The following is a 7,634-nucleotide window of genomic DNA, read 5'->3' on the forward strand; positions in this document are numbered from 1 at the left end:
TGAATAGTTTAATCCTTGAATGTTAATTTTGCATATTTTCATATTTATTGGTTCTTTACTTAAAACATATGTTGCACCGCGTTGCTGCAGCCATTGAAAATATACATAGAGCATGATAGTTATACATCTTTGATGAATCCTATATTTGGCGGTCAAGAACTTCACAGACAACATGGTGAAGTTTGCTGTCATTGGCTAAATGAAATCTAAGACACTTGAACGTTTGACCACATACTTTTATTTAGGTACGTGATTGGTCAGTTTATTACTTCAATAACCTGCAATAAAGAAAAAAAAACATTGAAAGATAATCAAGGTTGCCAAGAACATGTTTAAAAAGCTATCAGAGCAGGAATTCTTGACAAATAAAATAAAATAAAATAATATTAGCTATTTATTTCTCAATAGAAGTCTGTGGTTTTGGCTTTTTGGGGTCAGCAGGTACTTCCTGGGGGTCACTTAGTCCAGTCAATGCCATGTATAGGCATATACAGTCAATGGAGAAAGTATTGATTATGCCCTTCAACATTACATATATTTTCTTTTTAAATATTTTTCCTATAAATGCTTAACAGTTATAGATTTAAAGTCACAATTAAGACACTCTAGAGTTGCTCACAATTGTATCACGAAAAGTCCTGTTTTGCTTGTTTAAGTGGTTCCGCTGCAGCTTCCTGCAGGGCCTGATTAATGTTGGATGGACTCCCGTCCAAGTTGTTTGCGTCAAGCGGTCAGATAAAGTTAAAGTTGCATGACTCCGTGATGTTTGAGGAGGGCGTCTGATTCAGCGTGCAGGAGTGACCATCGGCGGCTTCTGCTGACTATTAGGCTTGACGGTAACAGAAACAGACACTTTTGCAGATGCGTGTACCGGAGACCCCTAAACGCACGAGCTCGGTGGATAGAGCGGCGGGCTCTTTGGCGAGCGCTGTTGCTCCCTCCTTCCCTTGTTTTCTCTAAATGATTTATCTGCTCTGATTTGGGAGAAATGGTTCTCTGTAATGAAACAGACAGATAAGATGATTTTTTTATTCATTTCGGGACAAAGCGGGCCGCGGCCCTTCGCTTCACGCTAGACAGCTTGTATAAACACCATCAACGAGTTTGGAGTTTTCCCATTACCCCCTCACACCCTCTCATCATCACCGCCCTGGAACTGGCACACTCCGGCGGACAGTCCATCTAATGAAGGTCTGGAAATTCATTGCACAGCGCCTCCAAGAAGCTCGCAGAGAATCTTTCTGTAACTATCCTCTCCTTAATCAATTTACAGGTCGTGAGCTGCGGGCTCAGCGAGATGATTATTGTTATGGCGAGGCGGGTGTGCTCATCTCTCGCTTGTCTAACCTCGCTAACACCCCCAGAGCAGGCAGCAAGATTGAACGATAAAGTCGTCCCTGCAAACCCATCCTGATTTAGAGCCCCTCGTAAAATTGATACTTATTTTTCTCTTCTGCGGTGCTCACTGAAGTGCGATATCATAAACTGCACCTCCTCTACTTTTTTTTTTTTTTTTCTAAGATTTAAGTCTGGGGGTCGGGGGGGTCGTCGAGCAGAGCTCTCTCAATGTCACTGATCATCAAGTGAGTGTGAAGTTCAGAAAAGAAAGATGGCCGCCAATCCTGAAAAACAAAACATCGGGGGAGGGGCTCCTTTCAAGCGTTTTCATGTTCGTGAGCTTTAAGTCAATGTTTGTGACCCCCACTATCCAATCTCTGCTATCCTTTCTTCTATCTAGTAACTTAGCAACCTATCCTGAAAGGTTGTCTGGTGGAAGTGCTGTTAGATGGAAAAGTATTCCAGTAAAAAAACTGTTTTTTAAAAAAAAAACGAACATTCAGTTTTATTGCTTTACTTAAAGACTCAATTGCGTTTTTGCGATTATACTTTATCTCATGATGGAGGACATATATAAAGAGAATTAAGCTCAAATTTGTGTTTCTGAGTATTTCTTCATGCTTTACAGCATTCACACTATAGTGATTCTCTGACTCCTTTCCATACGTTTTTCAGCATGTAAAAACTATCACTCTTTCAGCGATTTCAGCAATCTTGGTATCAAAACATCCAAGAGATTACTGCTTGTATTTTTTGTATTGATAAACTTGGGGTTTTGAAATATACAGCAACACATACCCCTTAGGAAACGGACTACAAATTGCTCAAATCCTTCCAAAACTTTGTGTACTTTGAAACTGATGATCTTCTGCACACGTTCAGCTAGAGATACCATTCAAGCATTACGCTAGCTGGTTTGTCACTTGTTTTACTTGTTTTAAAGGGTAATTTGGAGTTTAGCTAATATTTTAGCATTATGCTAGCTGCTTTAGCAAAATTAGACTTTTCTAAGTACTTTAGGGTAATATGGAGTTTAGCTACTATTTTTGCATTATGCTAGCTGCTTTGTCAAAATTTCTTAGGGTAATTTGAATTTAGCTAATAATTTATCAAATACGGTAGCTGTTTTGGCAAAATTTAACTTTTTAAAGCTCTTTAGGGTAAGTTGAAGTTTAGCTAACATTTTAGCATTATGCTAGCTGTATTTAGAAAATTAGACTTTTCTAAGTACTTTAGGTTAAGTTGGAGTTTAGCTACCAATTTAACAAATATGCTAGCTGTTTTATCAAAATTTGACTTTTTAAAAGTTCTTTAGGGTAATTTGAAGTTTAGCTAATAATTTAGCAAATACGCTAGCTGTTTTGGCAAATTTTAACTTTTTCAAGCTCTTTAGGGTAATTTGAAGTTTAGCTAATATTTTAGCAAATATGCTAGCTGTTTTGGCAAATTTTTACTTTTTTCCCGTTTTTTTGGCTAATTTGACATTTAGCTAATAATTTGGCAAGCTTTCAGCTTCAGCCTTTGGTATTTTCTGAGGCCATATTCAGCTTATAGCATTCACACTGACATTATCACAGGTAATGGTTTATATCTAGTTCAAATTTTTGTGAATCAGGAGCAGATGAAAAAGTATTTGAGAAAGATTTTAATTCTTTGTATTGCAAAAATGGAAAGTGGAGATTGACCTACTTCAGACCAACAATCCCGCCCACAACTCGGAGGCAAATTTCTAATGAACTTCTGCCACTCTGCAGAAACTATGTCCTAGAAAGTGACACAGGTTAATACATTTTGGCTAAAAATGGCTCAATAATAATTAAAAGAACACTTTGAAAAAAGATCAAAACAATGATCAGAGTGGGTATTTTTTTTAGGAAAAGGACTCGCCTGTCACGTTTAGGACGTATGCACTTATAATGAAGTGGTAAAAATGTAACACAAACGTTTGAAGTAGGAAATGTTTTCATTATTATTTCTGTTTTTTGCTCTTGTGCTTTAAGTTTTGTGTGACTGCTCATTTGGCTCTCCCAGACAAACAGTTTCAAAAAAAAAAAAAAAAAAAATCACCAAAGCTGGAATGTTGTTTAATTCATAAGAAAGAAAAAATACATGCTGGTCTTTAAATTTTTAAATACTTGAGCTTTAGGAAAATACAAAAAACTTGTTTGTTGCTCTATGCTGAACCACGATTTGCAATTTGTGGTTTATTCAGAACTCAGTTTGTTATTGTTTCTAAAATACCAGCAATGTTGCTATCCATTAACCCTTTAAACACCGGAGCTTTGGCTTCATGTGTACATTCTTTGAATTATCGTAAATCTTTAACTGTTAATGCAATTAATGTAATTCCAGTGGATTCTGAAACAGAGAAAAGCAAGTTTATAGATGTGATATAGAACACTTTTGTTAATAGCAATAGTTAAATGTTTAGGCAGTCAACGTCAATCAGCTGATTTTGTCCTGGAGAAAAAGCGGCATTAGTTGTTATCTAACATGTAATGTTCTGACATGAAAAGCCAGTTTTGTTCGTGTGTTCATCTGATTCACATTGATTGTATAAACCAGAGAAAGGCCAATTTTATTACTCAGGGGCCACAAAGGGTTCTAAAATTTCACAGAAGGGCCGGACCAGTAGCAGAATTGTGGCGTGTTTTGGTAATTCACCTCATAAAAGAAAGAAAGAACACAAGATCTGGATGAAAACTTGCTTTACTCTTCATTGAAATTACTTTAAAACACAACATATATTCATTTTTTTTTTAATTTAACCAGATGTTAGATGAAGTGAAAACATAATTAAAACAATATTTTCTTTAGACCTCTTTATTTGTTACCTGCATGGGTTGTTCTTCAAGTAATAGGCATGGCCACGAGTGTAAATGCTGGAGCCAGCTTTTTGATTTGTCAATTGGTTAACTTGGTTAGTATTTCGGGTGATCTTACCCCAAATGAACCCTCTTCTATCTCTGTGTGTTAAATCAGGTCATTTTGGGCTTCTAGTCTGAGTTTGTGATTCTATTTTGAGCACGGTATGTTATGTTGACCTCTGCAGATGACCAGAATGTTGTTGATTTTTCTTTACAACAACAAGAACACACAGTCCAGGCCTGTCTGAACTCCTTACACTGCTGGATGTTTACTATGTGAGGTCAGAGCTACTCCGGTGTTCCTCCAAGCGGGGTTTCTTTCTCTTATCATGTTTCACACTGCAAGAAAACATGAAATAGAAATCTAATTTTTTAAGTCGTTTTCGATTTAAGGACACACTCAGATGAAAATGGTGTTTTTAACATCTTATTCTGAAAATTTCTGTTGATGGAGGACAGACATAGATGGGGCAGCTGTGGTGCAGTCAACCTCTGATCAGAAGATTGCGGGTTCAATTCCCACCTTACCCAACCATGTGTCAAAGTGTCCTAGAAAAACAAGTATTTACCATATAAAGAAAAATAAGCTTAAAATTGCATGTATGAGTATATGTTTATTCAAATCACTGTCAATCAGGAGTAAATCTGAGTAAATCTCAAACACAGCTGCCTCCTGCATCCACATTTCAACTCGCATATGCATTTAACCGGAGTAACTTACAGGTTTCTAACACTCAAGACAACATGGGGTTAAGTGTCTTGCCCAAGGACACGTTTACTGCTGAGTCTGAGATTTAGACCCCCCTCTTACCAAACAATTGGCAGATGGTTACTCAACCCACTGAGCTACAATCATCACCTACAGTATTCATCGAACAGCAGTAGGCGCCAGATGCTGTTGACATAAGCTTAGCCCCTCCCATCTGCCGAGAAGAACCCACAGCGCTCACTGCTTTGGTCAAAGAAGAAGCACACACAGGATATGGTTTTCTGCTGGCTGATGGTAAAATATCCCTTTAAAAAAACATTTCTCTTTTATTTGAACTTTAATAACCTTGAAATAAACTCAGAAAAATAAATTGATGATTCCAAACTTGCCTAATTCCTCTTTCACTAAACTGTTTATCTCTGTCTCAGAGTAGCAACCACCTAGACGTGACCCACATATTAGAAATGTAACCAATTCGTCTCATTTAAAGAAATCTCTCTGACACTCAAAGACTCCAGACAGCATTTAAATTGAAAGTGAGATGGATAAAAGCAGAAAAGTACAAAACACACAAACAACAGGTTTAACAGTACACTGCTTTTATGTTGACGATTTGAAAGTAAGTGATGACATCTACTTTAATGCTTTCACTTCATTCATCCGACCATAGACACCCCCAGGCTCAGATGTGGTGTGATCCCCGCCTAATGGCCATAGCCAGAGAATTCATTGAGTTCCAATAAAAAGTCTATGTAAATTTTGGACTTCTGCGGTGGGATGAGAAGTACTGCTGTTAAAGTTTTAAAAGTTTTTTTGGCTTTAAAAAAGTACTTTTCAGTTCACAAAGTACAACTCACTTTTTAGACCCTTGAACACCAGGGCTTTAGTTCCAGTGTTTGTATTATGCTCCGGTAACTCTTAAGTCGTTGACGCAATAACAGTAATTCCTATGGATTCTGAAATGGAGAAAAGCAGCTTTGTGTTGATATGCAACATTATTAGTGAATCAGTGTTGCAGTATTTTGCAAAAATCTATGTTAATAATTTGTTGCATCCCAGCCAGAAAGACTAAGTAGCCCCATATGGTTTAAAAGTGGGCAGAAAATGTGGGCCCCAAATGGGTTTGTCCCCAGTTTCTGTGGTGGACCCACCTGTGTTTGCCCACATAGGCTTATGTGGACACTCAGTGGGTTGGCTCGATACACTAGCCAGCCTCCCAGGGGGCGGTGTAGCATGCTATCAAGCTCCACTGTAGCGAGCTCTGCTTTATCGAGCTACGAGCTCCACTGTAGCGAGCTCTACTTTAGCGAGCTCCACTATGTTGAGCTTGCAAGCTTTGGTGTACCGAACTCACCTGTACTGAGCTCCACTGTAGGAAGCTCTGTTTTAGCCAGGTCCACTTTTTTGAGCTAGCCAGCTGCGGTATTGCGAGCTACAGCTCTGCTTTGGTTTTCTCCGCTATAGTAAGCTAGCAAGTTTCGCTGTAGCGATCTCCATTGTCCATTGGGCAGCTGGCTAGCGTGGTGAGCCAACCCACTGAGTCCCCACTTAAGCCATTTTCAGCCCATTTTTAAACCATATGGGCCTTGCTGGCTGAGAAATCAAGGCGTTACGGAGTTAAAGTATGTCAGCGCGTTTGTTGTTTTCCGATGTGAAGGGTTAAACCTGGTTGAAGTTTGACAATTAGCTTAAAAAACTTTTTAAAGAAGCTGTGTTTAATATTAACATTGTATAACATGAAGCTTAAAAAACATTATTTTAATTTCAAGTCATGAACGAAATGATTCCCCCAAAAGCTGCTCGCTCTGATAGAGCACCCTCCAACCTGACACAAGGCATCGCTGCCAAGCAAGCTGGCATGGTTTTCACGCAGGAGCAGAGAACCAACCGCTTTGACGAAACCCAACCCTGAACTAACAGATCACAGCCAGCCTGAGGCGGAAAGACGCCGACTAAGGCAAAAGTATGAGCTGCCGGGGCACCCATGCAGGCAGTAAAAAATTCAACTGTAACAGCAGCGAATACTCCACAGACAGAAGGAAGGGTCACAAAGTACATTCAGGTTTAAAAAATACTTCAAGGAAATGTTGAACTCAGGACTGAAGATTTAAAAAGATGAGAAAGAAAATGTAGATACCAGTGTTGGTAGGAAGCTGTGTGGGTGATTTTGTTCATAATGGTGATATATTTTAGTAGCTGCTTTAAGTAACCATGGCAACAACAAGAGTATTTACATGTAGGAGTGGTTGTTTCAACCAATTAAAGCCTGGAGGAAGACCGAAATAAAGTGAAGAAAAGCTGACAATAGAATGCTGTATAGCACTCAAGATTAAGATTAAAGTGATTAGTTATTTAATTGTTGAAAATTTCCCAAATCATCCCAAAAACTCGCCCTCCCAGGAAGATCCTACATTTGCAGATTTTGAAATTTGCAGACAGACAATCCAGAACATCAGATCTATGGTCTCAAGGGTCCTAACAACCAAACCCAGAAACCTGAATATGTTGTGCTTAGCTGTAAGTCCAGGCTCAGGCTATGGCATGTATTGGTGACGGTAGTATGATAGTAATACACATCTTACTCCCAACTCGTCACATATTGATGTTTGGTTAAGGACCCCTTTGCGCCGGAAATGCGTCTGGTACCGCGTCCGGTACTGGGTTAGGGTACCAGTATTGGGTTTGGATACTGCAACTGGACGTATCCTGAGGACCAGTCT

Source organism: Oryzias melastigma, linkage group LG23, assembly GCF_002922805.2.
Source record: "Oryzias melastigma strain HK-1 linkage group LG23, ASM292280v2, whole genome shotgun sequence".
Lineage (NCBI taxonomy): Eukaryota > Metazoa > Chordata > Actinopteri > Beloniformes > Adrianichthyidae > Oryzias > Oryzias melastigma.